Source organism: Hevea brasiliensis, chromosome 15, assembly GCF_030052815.1.
Source record: "Hevea brasiliensis isolate MT/VB/25A 57/8 chromosome 15, ASM3005281v1, whole genome shotgun sequence".
In the NCBI taxonomy this organism is placed as follows: domain Eukaryota; kingdom Viridiplantae; phylum Streptophyta; class Magnoliopsida; order Malpighiales; family Euphorbiaceae; genus Hevea; species Hevea brasiliensis.
Genome location: NC_079507.1, coordinates 18,176,675 through 18,192,711, shown reverse-complemented (window position 1 = coordinate 18,192,711; position 16,037 = coordinate 18,176,675).

The following is a 16,037-nucleotide window of genomic DNA, read 5'->3' as shown; positions in this document are numbered from 1 at the left end:
GATAAAATAATTTATATACATCATTACAAAAATTTACATTAGGAAAAATCCAACTAAAATTTATTACAAACTTTATACAAACTGCTCAAGACTAGTTTTACATGTCCATACCTTTACATACATTACATACATCAAAATAAATTTTTATAGTCACGGTGTAAAATATACCCGATAGACTTCAGAGTAGGTAGCTCCTTTATCCTCAGCTCACGCTTCTTCTAGTCTCTATATCTCATGATAAAGAATAATACCATTGAGTACTAGAACTCAGTGGTGCACAACATACTAAAATAATCTTTATGCAGAATTTAAATCATATTTATTCAAAAATTGGACTGAACATGAGAATTAAATACAAAACATAAATTATGAGATTTTAATCCAAACAATTTCATTTCGAAGTATCAAAACACATTTCATAAAACCCACAGTTATATCATGCCATTCGAAACAAATATAATCTCAATAGCCAGAGGCTAAGGAGAAGTCACATCACAAGGCTAGCTAGCTCAAATATATGGATATCCATTCAATTTCTTTTTCTACTGCACACACCTCAAAGCTTCAGCCAGAGAAGGAATCAAAATTCGAAACTGATTACCCCCACTAGTCATGCTAGTGAGATGTTCAAATATATAGTCATGACACTACGGTTTCAAAACTTTTCTTAACAATTTACTAAACATTGCCATTTCAAATATACACAAATAACTTTCAACAATTTAAATCAAAAGCATAATAAATATTTCATCACAATCATGTCACATTTCAATATTTCAAATTATTCAAAACAATATGCAGAAGAAAATTTATTGAAATTCTACATTGTACACAAACCTTATATGAGTCGCCTTTTGGCCTTGACTCGACACCTCGGGTTCCTTCCCGGTATTCTTTTCCATTAAAACACACAGTTTCACAGTGTTTCAGTATCATAACTTAGCATAAATCCAAAAATACACTTTTACCTAGCTCTAATGTGCTAAACTTAACGTTCTTTAAATTTTGTATTTTGGGATTACTATTCACTACACTATTTAAGTCAATTTGTTGACTTTCTAAGGCTTAATAGGTATGAGAATTTCAACTTCACCCACATACCACATTTTGGTTACTAAATTTGTTGGTTTTGGTTGTTTTCTCAAATTCTAAGTCTTTTAGGCAATTTTACAAATTTTCAGTTTTGGGTGTCTTATGTTACACTGTTCAATTGGTCATTTTACTATTAGAATTTGGCAAAACTTTCGTCATAAAAAATGTTCCCTATTGTCTTAACTTTATTATCCTTTTTGAATCACTCCATTTGGAGTTTTGTAGCTCAAGTTATATCCATTTGAATCATGGCTACTGGATTGGACTTAACCCAGATCTCTGGGCACTAAACTAGTTCTGGCAGTTTTAGGTCACCAATTTTGGGTGGCCAAATGACTTGGTTAAGGGCACAATTTGGATTTGTGTTCTTCATAAAAGTTTTAGGTCTATATCTCAGCTATCCACTGGTAAAAGTTCAGGTCATTTAGACCTACCTAGCCCAAGTTATGGCCAAATGAACAAATGTTGTTCATTTGGTCATTTTTGTATAGGTCAGACTGCATAATTCCGGATTTGGTCAATTTGTTCACTAGGTTTTGGTCACTTTTTGGGCATGATTGCTAAATGGAAAATGTGTCATTTTGTGTCTATTTTCATTCTCAATTGGTCTCATACCAATTGGACTTGTAAATTTTTAGTTTTGGTCCCTCAAAGGGACCTTGGTCCTGTTGCCTGCAGCATGACCCTAAGCAACCCAAATTTGCATTTGGTTCCAACACTTCTAACATACTCCAATTGGTCTCAAATGACCATTTCTCACCTCAAACTACGTCAAACACATCATTTAACAATTTCTCATATTTTTTTCTTCCAAACCCTATGTGCCAAAAACCTAATTCATGCAATTGATTAATTCATACCCAATTTACTACACTAATCACATATTCAACCTTAATCAATATCAAATTCATGTATAAATTAAATTGAACATATCAAAACTTCAAGGTACCATGGCTGGAAGAAATTTACATTTGGTCCCTCAACTATGTTTTCTTTTGATTTGTTTCCATTTTCTCGTAATTTCCAAACTATTTCATTACATACACATGAATCAAACCTAGGAAGTGAAGAGTTAGAGCACTAACCTTTACTTTGAATTTCAACTTCTCGATTCCTTCACTTTCTTCCCTTCTATTCTTCTTTAATCTTCTTTTCTAGGGTAACTTAGAAGCTTTTTAGGGTTTAGGGTTGAAATTTTTGGGGAAGAACTAAGTTTTTCAAGCTTTAAAAGCTTATTAATGGAGGAACCTTGGGAGAGAAAAGTGAGAGAGAGATGGGGACGTTTTTTGAAGAAGAAGAAGAAATGATTTTCCTTTTTTTTAATGAATTTTTAAGTCTTATGGAAGACCAAAATTATCCAAAATTTAATTTTTAATTATATTAGTATTTATGACATCATGCATGATGCCATGCATGATGTCACTAATTTTTACTTTTCCTTTTTCTTCTTTTTTTTTTTTTAGTTTTCCATTAGTTCTTTAATTTAATTCTTGATTCCGAAATTTTCTTTTCTCAGATTTTATTTGACAGTTAGGTCAGGAGTCAGCTCTCGGGGTCAATTAACCAAATTGCCCCTCGCCGGTTCGACCCAGTTTGCAAATAATTCAATATTTCTTTTTGATCCCTGACCTAATTATTTGGCTGGCTTAACAATTCTTTTTCGTGATTTTCTCTTTTTTACTGTGTTCACAATAGTGTTCGTGGCGTCACATTTTACGGTTCGAAATTTGAGTTTAAATCAACTTCGCAGTCTTTCCCGAGAAGGTCACCCATCACTGTAATTCTCGGCTCGTTTAACTTCTTATATTCTATTTTTCTTATTTATACTTAACTAATTGACAATTACTAATTATTTGGTTTTATGGCTTATCTAGTTATCTTAGATGTGGTTCTAATCTCCTTAATTGTTCGGACCGACTCCGATCACCAGAACAGTGAAATGTACCAGGCTATGCCAATAGGGGTGTTACAAAGATCACCAATGGAAGCCCCTTGAACAGCTTCTCAAGTCTTTCTAATCAATTAGAAATTCAAGTTTTACCTTTAGAGAGATTACAAATGTATACAGGACACTAGAAACGATTTCTAGCAATTTTAATTCAAGAGAATGTGGGCAATTCTCTTTGAATTGATGAGAGATGAAGAAGAAGAGAGGAAGAGCACTCCAAGGGTGGCGGCACCTATGAAGAACAACAGTTTATTATATTTACTCTTTCATAACAACACATTATATAGCTAGGTCACCCCTTAAAACCCTTACCACATGTCACCTTCTGATTGGTTCTTAATTTAATTGACCCAATCACATTGTGCCAAGTGTCAAACTTAGATTTAATCTTGACTTTGATCATCTTACATGATTAAAAGACAATTGGCAAGCTTATGTGTAGTGCCATGTGTCACCCTGTGAAATGACTAAAATACCCTTGTCTTAATTTTGAGCTCTCAAACCAAAATAATTATATCTCTTCTTCTAATCAATTTATGTCAAATATAAATTAATTAATTAATCTTTATTAATTAATTTTGTAACACCCCTCACCCATCTACAATGTGGCCGAGCAAGGCGTGCTACACGGCACATCGGAGCACCTAGTCTGTGATTATCTCATTTCCTGAACTCAATTTGATTTTAAGAAGTCTTTTATGTAAAATTCATATCATGCTAGTTCTATTTTTATACTTTAATAAAATCGGTGTTTCAAAAATGGTAATAAAAATCTGAAGGTGCTATCTGTATTTCGGACAAACTGTCCTTCTAAACTTGTTAAAAACAGCTCAATATGATAATATTTTCAAAATCTCAACTTTTTCATAGTTTCAAAATACAATCCATCATAATTTACATTCATTAAAACACTCTCCATAGGAGTTTAATATGTACAAATTGTTACAACCTTAAAATTTTAGAATACATAAAATCACATAACAAAATGTCAAAATGCAACTAATAGTCATTACACAAGAACCTAAGTCCTACCATGTATGAAGTGTAGTGCAGATGACTCTGGACTCCTGTGCAAATTTGATGTCTCACTCGGCTGTAGGTCTACTGGGCTCCCCAGCTGTGTCTCCAATACCTACGCGTAGCAAAAGCAACACGTTAAGCAATTCTGCTTAGTGGTGCTAAATATAAAGAAATATATACTAAAATAAAATAAATGAATTATTTATGAATTTATAACATCGATATTCTTCGCAGTTGCTAATTCTACTTTTATTTGCTAACCTTGCATTTTTTTTTTTTGCTAATTTTGGTGGTGTTGTGTATCAATAAACTGAATTTAACTATTTGATTTTAATAATGCTTAAATTAATTGCCTGTGTAGCCTATACATTGACCAGACTGAATAAATGGATATACTAGCACTGGGTACCTAGTACTCGAGCCGTCACACCATCCATCACAAAGTGTCTCCCGGTGTGCAAATAGTGTGGCTAAAAAGCCATATAGTCAATCTGGCAATAAGCTAAGTATAATAACACAATATGTATAGCCGTAGGGTATTAAAATCACAGTGCGGCATAATATGCAGTAAAAACACAGTATGGCATAAAGCCATTTATAGCACAGCTGTCAGAATCCTATTGGCATGCCAACCTATCCAAACTAGTCAACTAGGCCAACTAGGGCACATTATAAATTAATTATTTAATTCTTCATTTTTTTGAGTTTACTAGTTATCATGTAATTCACAAGTCAATGTAAATGTTGACCTTTTTAGGTAATATAGATAATTTGATTCTAGCATCAGCATGTCACAATTTGTAATTCAATATGTTGTCAATATAGTGCAATTTACCCTTTTTACAAGTTGGCATTCATTGCCAAATTACTTCAAGCATCATTGTATGTAAATGTCAAAATTTCATTTTTAGTGTGCTAGACTGGTCTAGCTTAATGTCCTATTTCTCTTGGTTTTTAGCTTTTGGTCAAAGAAGCAAATTTGTAGCTCTATGTCTTATTGAACTTTTGGCACAAATTTCAGGTCATTCTGATTTGTATAGACCAAGATATGGTCAATTTACTAAAGCTGGACAGTTTACATCTTTAGTGCAAAATTTGGTCAATTTTAAGTCACATTCAGTTCTAGTAGTTTTGCTACCCGAACTTGTGCAAGCAATTTGACTTGGTTCTCGCCATTTCTGGGCTTTGGTGTCCCCATAAAAATTGTAGCTCTATGTCTAAGCTTTCCATGGTAAAAATTTCAAGTCATTTGGACCTGTTTTGAGTGAGTTATGGTCATCTTAGTGACTACTGTTCATATGGTCAAAAATCTGGGCCTGCACTTACCAATTTCGGATTAGGTCATTTTTAAGGTTAGTTTCTAGGCAGAATTTTGGCAACATTTCTACCTGAAAGTTGGCCTATTTTGTGTCTAGTTTCACCTCTCATTGGCCTCATACCAATTGGGGTTACCAATTGTCACTTATGGTTCAATTTACCTACTGCCTTCACAATACAAAATCTGCACACAAAGAACACTTCCAAATGACACTTCTCCTCCTCCCAAAACTACAAATATGCATTCATAACACTTTTATACCATTCATCATATCTCAATCATGTCCATTTGGGCAGAATATACAAGTGTTCCATGTACATTAGACAACCCTACTTTGCAAAGTTAAATTCAACATAATATATACATGAAAACACTTGATTATAACATATACTTCCCAACCATTACTTCACATACACTACCCTCAATTTATCTTCACCATAATTCATTAAGAAAATTTATGAAACCAAACACTAATTCATGAATTTAAAGGCTGCCAAAAGTGGCAATTTGCTAAGATATACAAATTACTTTCCAAACCCTCAAATTCAAATGCTCAATGTACACATACATAAAAACTAAATTACTACAACATTAAAATGACTAAATCAACATTGTTTTCTATCCATTAGAGATAAGAAAAACTCAAGCAACATAGGTTCTCATGGCTGCAAAAATTGAACAACACCATAACTCAATAAATTCTTTCATTCTCTTCACCATTCAACTCACCTCAACCTAAACATGAAGTTTACTAAAGCAAGGGAGGGATTTTGGACACTTACCTCAACTTGACCTTGATAAAACCATGGAATTTACTCTAGTTTTTACTGCCTAAAGGTTTCCCAAGATGTGTAGATCAACTTTAATGAAGAACAATTGCAGAAATTATGGATTGATGATGGAGAGAGAAAGCTTCAATGTGTGTATCCATGGAGTTTTGGTTTGGGAGCTCCATTTCAGTAAGAAGAAGAATGAAGAAGAAGAAGAACAAGTTAGTGGGATCTGCTGTCCCAAAGTCCTATATAGGTGTCCCAAATTAGGAGTTAGTAGAGCACTTAGGTTAGTTTTTTGTTTATTTATTCAAAGTTTCACAATTTGGATTTTAAGCCCCATTTCTTTCACCATTCATATAATTTACCTCATTTTAATTTTTCATGATATTTCCAAAGTGTAATATCATTTATTTTTAATGGACATTGAGGTCAAAAGGCAACTGTAGGTGTCAAATGACCAAAATGCCCTTCTTCGGGTTGTATTCCCAATTTTTCGGTTACACCGATTTTTATCTATTTCTCGATTTTTCATTTTTCTTTGTACTAATTTATTAATTTTTCTTTGATATTTCTAGTGTCAATTACATTTCAATAAACCTTTAATTATGTCCCGAAATATAATTCCGAGGGTTTCCCGCAGTCCTGGGGTCAACAATTGCCTTCGCCGTAACTTTCCGGTGTGGTCACCCATCGCTATGGTACCGGCTCGTTTAACTTAGTTTCATTTTCTCTCTTTTATTTTTCTTTAATTTTTCTTGTATTTTTATTTATTTATTTCATCAATATATGTCTGTTCACTATCATCGAAGTGTAGTTCCAGACATCCTAATTTGCTTAGACTGATATTAGGTCACTGGAGCAACAAAGCATACATAATTGGTACAGAGAGGATGTTACTAATTTCTCATAATTAAATTTATATTTAAATACTTCAAATATAAATTTAACTTATACTATATATCCAACAACCTAGATTTGGTTTCAAGCCATGCTAGGGACTTTGTAATCTAATTGCAAACCAAACCTATTTAATTAAATTAAACTCTTTAACTAATTAATTAAATCACATTTAACTTGGTGATTACTTGTGTATGTGTGTGACTTACTAGGCTCATCACTAATTGTGTAACACCCCTACCCGTCTACAGTGTAGCCGAGCAAGACGTGCTACACAGCGTGCCGGAGCACCTGATCTTATCTGATTTCATTATAGTTCTAGATTTACTTGTTCAAAAACTTTATCTGAGGTTTAGGCTATTTTTACTTTTATCAAAATCTGACTAATTTGAAAATTTCAAAAATTTTAATGATAATCCGACAACGTGCCGACTGTAATTTGGACTAACAGTTCTTCTGAACCTGCCAAAAACAATTTCAATATATACTCAATTTCTCAAACTTAATAGTCTCAAAAATTTTCGAACATAATGTGTCTCAATACAGTATCCAGATTTCTCAGAAATCTCATCAGATTTTCAACATCTCAATATTCACAAGTACAATCTCATTGTAACTCAAATTCAATTCACATATTAAAATACTTACTTTGAGTAGCTTCCACAATTCATAGGTTAATTACATGAGTTTATTTTGTACAAGATATACAAATAATTTACAATGTGCTAGGAATGAACAATATACATAACATGTATAAAATGAGCCCTATCTACATGCATTGCTGAGGAGGTGACAATCTTGAACTCTTCGACACTTCGCAGATCCGACTCCAAAAACTCCGTTGATACCATCTGGTTTTACCTTGATTACTGCGAGGAAGCAATTCCATCGCGCTAAGCATTTCTGCTTAGTGGTGCAATAGTATAACAAGAAATAATATATACAATTAAAGAAAGAAATAAATCATAATTCAGATACTCAAAAATCAATTTAATTTGGTATGGTATTTCTAGTATCAACGATCTTATATACTAGTTTGTTCCTCTTTGGAAGTGCTTAGTTTATAACTTTTCAGTCATACTACCCAGTATACAATTTATTCTAACTGTATTGTATTTCAAGTCTCTACGATTCTGCAATTTATATTTTTGTTATGTTTCTTTTGCTAATTTCTTTTACTCATTCATTCAATACTTAATTTAATTGTACTGAAATTTCATTATACTTAACTTAACTTAGCTTCCTGAACTGAATAATGTCATACCCTACCCCTCTGTAAGGCATAACATGATCCCATAGTATACCTAATGAATTACCAACTCCGTCTACTGATAATCCATTAAATATATTACAAGGGATTTTAAAAACTTTTCTTACTTCTTTTACAGTGGTGAGCACTATTTACAGGTGTTAAAAACCTTTTTGAACTGAAGTGATAGAACTAACACATTTGAATTACTTGGAGTTTCTGTAAAAATTTTGGCAGAGTGCCATCTGTATTTTGGATAAATCAGTTCTTCAGAAAACCTGTAAAAAGCACTTCAATAAATTTCCAAATCTCAACTTCAACATTTTTCTCAACCCAACACATTTCTCAAGTCAAATTCATAGTAATTTTTCAAGGACTGAGATAGAGAAAATATAATACAATTTTTACAAGTCAAAATATCTCATAATTTACTTTACAACTTCAATGTACAATTTTAATTTACAACTGCTCAAAACCAACAACAATACGTACATATAGTGAACATCATTACATTACAAAATACAAAATATTGGTATACTCATTATACTCGGTAGTCTCTCGCTGGAGGTACTAGCAGCCTAGTCTGCTGCACTGTCTGTCTGTCTACCTGCGACAGCAATAAAAAGCTATCGCTGAGACAAAGTCTCAGTGGTGCACAACATTAACCAAATACAATTTAAATCACAATTCATAAATCATATAAATAGTGGATACTTAAAAATCATAGTTAAATTCAAGACAATACTGTCATAAGGAATTTAACACAATATCATAATAAATCTCAATAATCAAAACATAGTTAAATTCGAAAGACAGTAAATGTCAATAAGAATTTAAACTTCATTTAACAAATTATCAAATCGCATAACAACACAATTTAGTCGAATAAGTTAAGAATACAGTGTTGCCAATTCATTCACAACTTAAGCCATGACACAAATTTCCGATCAATGCCGCGTTGTACACCACGACAAAGCAATCACAACCCCACTAATTGAAATCAATGAGGAAGGGAGCTAGCTATATAATGAGTACTCATCCGATCACCTCAACTGGTAAACCAGAGAGGGAGAAAAATAAACGATCACGACTCCATAAATGGAGAAGGAAAATAAACGATCACAACCCCATAAAAGGAGAAGGAATGATATGATATTGTCATGCAAAGTGTGAACACAAAATCAATTCCAAACATTTTATTCAAATGATTCATGAGAATCCAATAAATTTCCGAAGTTATAATTTCATTCACAAAATGGCAGCACAATTCATAATTATCTTTAATTTCCACAAAAACCATTTACAGTGCTTTTCAATCAATAGTATCCATCAAATCATTTACAATGCTTTTCAAGCAATAAATATCCATTCAAACACATTTCCACAATTTAAAACAATAATATACAAATAGTCATAATTCATTTCAATTGGAAATTTCAAAAGAAATAGTATTGTGCACAAACACAATTTAAATCAATAACATACAATTAATCATATGAAATCTTATTCAGAGTAAAATTAGTTGAAAACTAGTTGTGCACAAACCTCTGATAATTGTCTCCTTGTGACACCCCTTACCCGACTACAGTGTAGCCGAGCAAGTTATGCCACTCTGTGTGCCGGAGCACTCTATTTTATCTTAATTCATTTTTATCGTAGTTTTGAATATAACTTGTGAAATATAATTCATTTATTGAAATTGTAATTTATTTGAGGTTCCGAAAATTTTAAAGAAAATCCGGCGGAGTACCGGCTAAATATGGAGAAAACAGTTCTTACAGGTCACGAATAAAGAGAATGTACGGAGTTGCTACCGGGAGGGTGTTACAACTCTTCCCCTCTTATTTAAATTTCGTCCTCGAAATTTATCCGGTGTAAATAGTCAAGGAGCTACTACCTCTTTATTTCTTCACCTTTCCGTGTTATCCTACTTTACTTTCTCCTTAGTCTCAATCCTATCCTCAAACAGTTATGTACTTATCCTTTTCCATCTTAAATATAGTCTCTTTCTCATCTCCATTCGCTATCTCATTGTCTCTTCACTCTCTTATTCCATACCTTAACCTAAAATAAACAGGAAATACAGATCTGCAATAGTGTCACCTCGACTCTTATGAATGCAATGCATGATATGCAATCTATCTAGGTCCAGAAACGCCTAAACCGTGCTCTGATACCACTAAATGTGACACCCCTTACCCGACTACAGTGTAGCCGAGCAAGTTATGCCACTCAGTGTGCCGGAGCACTCTATTTTATCTTAATTCATTTTCATCGTTGTTTTGAATATAACTTGTGAAATATAATTCATTTATTGAAATTGTAATTTATTTGAGGTTCCGAAAATTTTAAAGAAAATCCGGCGGAGTACCGGCTAAATATGGAGAAAACAGTTCTTCGGAACCTGCCAAAGACAATTTCAATATATACTCAATTTCTCAAACTTAATAGTCTCAAAATTTTTCAAAGATAATGTATCTCAATACAGTATCCAGATTTCTCAGAAATCTCATTAGATTTTCAATATCTCAATATTCACAAGTATAATCTCATTATAACTCAAATTCAATTCACATACTAAAATACTTACTTTGAATAGCTTCCATAATTCATAGGTTAATTACATGAGTTTATTTTGTACAAGATATAAAAATAATTTACAATGTGCTAGGAATGAACAATATACATAACATGTATAAAATGAGCCCTATCTACATGCATTGCTGAGGAGGTGACAATCTTGAACTCTTCTGACACTTTTGCAGATCTGGACTCCAAAAATCTCGATGATCTCTGGTTTTACCTTGATTACTGCGAGGAAGCAATTCCATCACCCTAAGCATTTCTGCTTAGTGGTGCAATAATATAATCAGAAATAATATATACAAGTAAAGAAAGAAATAAATGATAATTCAGATACTCAAGAATCAATTTAATTTGGTATGGTATTTCTAGTATCAACGATCTTATATACTAGTTTGTTCCTCTTTGGAAGTGCTTAGTTTATAACTTTTCAGTAATACTAGCAGGTATATAATTTATTCTATCTGTATTGTATTTCAAGTCTGTGCAGTTACGCAATTTATATTTTTGTTATGTTTCTTTTGCTAATCTCTTTTGCTTATTCATTCAATACTTAATTTAATTGTCTGGATTTTCATTATACTTAACTTAACTTAGCTGAATTGAATAATACTTTAATTGGCCCAAGTAACCTATACTAGGCATCGATGGATAACGGTCGTTGGCACTGACACCGCGGTGCCTACCATGGGACCTTGAGCGCCTACCACGTATGCAGTCAGTATGGCTAAAAGGCCATGATATCACATAATCGGCATAAAAGCCATGAATACGGGCATAAAAGCCATGAATACGGGCATAAAGCCATGAATACAGGCATAAAGCCTTTCCCAGTACTGCTAAAACAATACCCTATTGGCATGCCAAACTATCCAAACCAATCTTGTTAGGTATACTAGGGCATTTGATACTTTAAAATATTAATATATTGTGCTTTATGACTTCATTATTTCATGATAAATTTCAATTATAATTCATACATTCATTTGATCATTTATATAATCACAATTCATATCAGTTATCCTTTTATACCATTGTACTCAAAATGCTTCTCCTCTCTACAATAATGAGAACTAATGTCTCATTCATACTTTGATATAGTTCACTTATTCATTCATTATGTTATTCATATTAATCACAATTTTAAACAATGGTTCACATGTACCATTGTACTCAAAACATTTTTCCTTTCTCATTTATACATTCAAGAATCTACTTATGTAATTACAAATTTTATATTTCAAGTTGGGCTACTAATATTTTATGAATTCCATTTGTGATGGGCATATAAGCCCTAACTATCTATTCACATCAGTTAGGTGACTATTTTTTCATGTTTCAAGTAATCCATAAACATTTCATGGATTTCAAATTTATGGCCTTAATTTCTTTTTAACAATTTTGACTAGGATGCATAGTCTACATTTGTCATACAATTCTAAGCATTTAAGCTTAGAATTGGTTCTAGGTCTTCATCTTAATTTACTAATCATTTTGATTACTATTCCCTTACTAGTCAACCAAAATGTTGACTTTTTCATACTTAATGGATATATTAATTCTAATTACACCAAGATCCCACATTTTAAGTTTTACCTTCGCTAGTACTAATTGTCAATTGCAATTTAAAGTTCCCTAGATGCATTTCTAAATTTTCATACCTTAATTTGTTCTACCAATCTAGTTATTGTACTTTGTGTCTTTATATTACTATTCATATTACTATTCACTCAAATTGTTGACTTTTTAATACATAATAAATTTATTGAATCTAAGTTCTCAAAGATACCACATTTTTCATTTCAAATTTGTTGGTATTGGTTGCCAATACCATTTCCAAGCTTATTGGATACTTTTGAATTCTTCAAGTTTTGGTGTCACTATTCACCTCATTGGTCAACAAAAATATTGACTTTTGGATAGAAAATAGGTACATGGGTTTTGGCATTCCCAATATGCCACATTTTGCATTTAAAACTTGTTAGAATTGATCACCAAATCCATTTCCAAACTTAGCACTAAAGGGTAGAATTTTCAGTTTTTGTACCATAAGTTTACTGTTCCATTAGGGACTGTTACAGTGGAAATTTGAGGAAATGGTAAACATGAAAGTTGTTTCTTATTTTGTCTAGTTGAATTTCTTTTTTTGAATCACTCCATTTGGAGTTTTGTAGCTCAAGTTATGGCCAAAATAAGTTTACTGTTCACGTGCACTGTTCATGCTAAGATTTTGGGTCTGGCAGATTTTTGGTCCAACTTTGGTCAGTAATTTGATCACGTTAAGTTCATAATTTGGTCTAACTTTCTGCATATGAAATGTTCTACTATGCCTTAGGTTTCCATCGGTTTAAGAATCGCCTAAATCCGAGTTTTCTAGAGAGAGTTATAGTCCTCCAAACATTACTGCTCAAATCAAAATCTGCAGAGTTGCAGGTTTGAACAGTAACTGTGACTGCCATTTGGGTTATGTTCTGGTCATAATTTGGGGTAGGTTTCTTCATGAAAGTTGTTTGTCTATGTCTTAACTTGTTGCTGTAAAAATTTCAGGTCAATTGACCAAATCTACAGTGAGTTATGGCCAAATGAACAGTTACTGTTTATTTGGTCATTTCTGCAGGGGCTGTTGCAGGGTGTCCGGATTGGGGCCAAGTTTTGGTCCACTTGCTTTGGTCTTTTGGGCATAGTTTCTTCAGCAAAAATGTGGCATTATAAGCCTAGTTTCATGTCCAATTGGCCAAACATCAATTGGACCTACACAGCCAAAGTTATGGCTGTGCAAGTGGACTGAATTTTCAGTCCCTCTGCTGCACTAACAAGGCAGCCTACACATTCACTTGGCTATACTATTTTTCAGTCCAATTCCTGGTCAACATACCTAAAATGGTCACTAATTGACCCTTATAATGTTCTTTCACAATTCCATAAGCTAAATCCAAGTTTCACTTCTCAAAACCCTAATGTCCAATTTAAATTATCCATAAACCTCAATTAGCACACTAATTCAACATCCATGCATATTCATACCTTAAACATCATTTCTATCCATTCTAAAATCATTAAAACAATCAACCTCATCCTTCCTTAGGGCTGCAAAAAATTAAAGATGCCCTAACACATATAACTTACTTCAAACTCTTACAATTTCTTAACTTAAAATGATGCTTTAACAAGGATTAAAGGAGTGAGAGTGAAAGGATAGCACTAACCTCACTTTAACCTCTTGTAGGGTAGATTTCTTCAAGCTAAAACTTCACTTTCCTTCCTTTTCTAGGCTGCCAAAAGCTTTGTCTAGGTGTGGGATTAATTTTTGATGAAGAGACTTATGGGTTTTAGTGAGTGGATGAAGAGAAAATCAAGTTCAAAGCTTGATAAAATGGTGGAGGGAGAGGGAGAGATTCACGTCGAAATGAAGAAGAAGAACCAGAAATTTTGTGTCTTCATTTGTCATTTTTTTCTCTTTTTAATTTGGCTTATTAGGTTGTGATTGGTAGAAGCCCTCCAAATGACATCATGTGATGTCATATTTAGGTTTTTCTTTCATTTTCTTTTCTTCTTTTCTCTACTCATTTTCACATTAATTTTTAGTAATATTTATTCATATTTTATGTCATATTAATTATTTACTCAACTGGACAAGTCAGCCAAAAATCACCTCGGAAGGCGAAATGACCAAAATGCCCTCCGTTTGGCTTAACGGGTCAAAATTGTCTGTACCGATTGAAAAATTTTTCTAAGTATTTTCTTGGCATTCTAATGCCATAGGAACCTCAATGACCCTTCTCTGGAGTCCCAATAATTATTTTATGAATTTTCCCCGGGTCTAGGGCTCCTCGTTGCGAGAACCGCAACTTCCCTCTGGTTACCCATCGCTTGGGCACCGGCTCGTTTAACTTGGTTGTATTTTATTTCTAAAATTTTTACTAAATTTTTCTTATTAATATTTGAGTTAATTATGGTTCCTCACTTAAGTTTAAATATTTTTCCGAACGTTCTAGCTGTCCGGACCGACACCGGTCACCGGAACAGTAGAATGTACGGAGTTGCTACCGGGAGGGTGTTACAACTCTTCCCCTCTTATTTAAATTTCGTCCTCGAAATTTATCCGGTGTAAATAGTCAAGGAGCTACTACCTCTTTATTTCTTCACCTTTCCGTGTTATCCTACTTTACTTTCTCCTTAGTCTCAATCCTATCCTCAAACAGTTATGTACTTATCCTTTTCCATCTTAAATATAGTCTCTTTCTCATCTCCATTCGCTATCTCATTGTCTCTTCACTCTCTTCTTCCATACCTTAACCTAAAATAAACAGGAAATACAGATCTGCAATAGTGTCACCTCGACTCTTATGAATGCAATGCATGATATGCAATCTATCTAGGTCCAGAAACACCTAAACCAAGCTCTGATACCACTAAATGTGACACCCCTTACCCGACTACAGTGTAGCCGAGCAAGTTATGCCACTCAGTGTGCCGGAGTACTCTATTTTATCTTAATTCATTTTTATCGTAGTTTTGAATATAACTTGTGAAATATAATTCATTTATTGAAATTGTAATTTATTTGAGGTTCCAAAAATTTTAAAGAAAATCCGGCGGAGTACCGGCTAAATATGGAGAAAACAGTTCTTACACCGGTCACCGGAACAGTAGAATGTACGGAGTTGCTACCGGGAGGGTGTTACAACTCTTCCCCTCTTATTTAAATTTCGTCCTCGAAATTTGTCCGGTGTAAATAGTCAAGGAGCTACTACCTCTTTATTTCTTCACCTTTCCGTGTTATCCTACTTTACTTTCTCCTTAGTCTCAATCCTATCCTCAAACAGTTATGTACTTATCCTTTTCCATCTTAAATATAGTCTCTTTCTCATCTCCATTCGCTATCTCATTGTCTCTTCACTCTCTTATTCCATACCTTAACCTAAAATAAACAGGAAATACAGATCTGCAATAGTGTCACCTCGACTCTTATGAATGCAATGCATGATATGCAATCTATCTAGGTCCAGAAATGCCTAAACCGTGCTCTGATACCACTAAATGTGACACCCCTTACCCGACTACAGTGTAGCCGAGCAAGTTATGCCACTCAGTCTGCCGGAGCACTCTATTTTATCTTAATTCATTTTCATCATTGTTTTGAATATGACTTGTGAA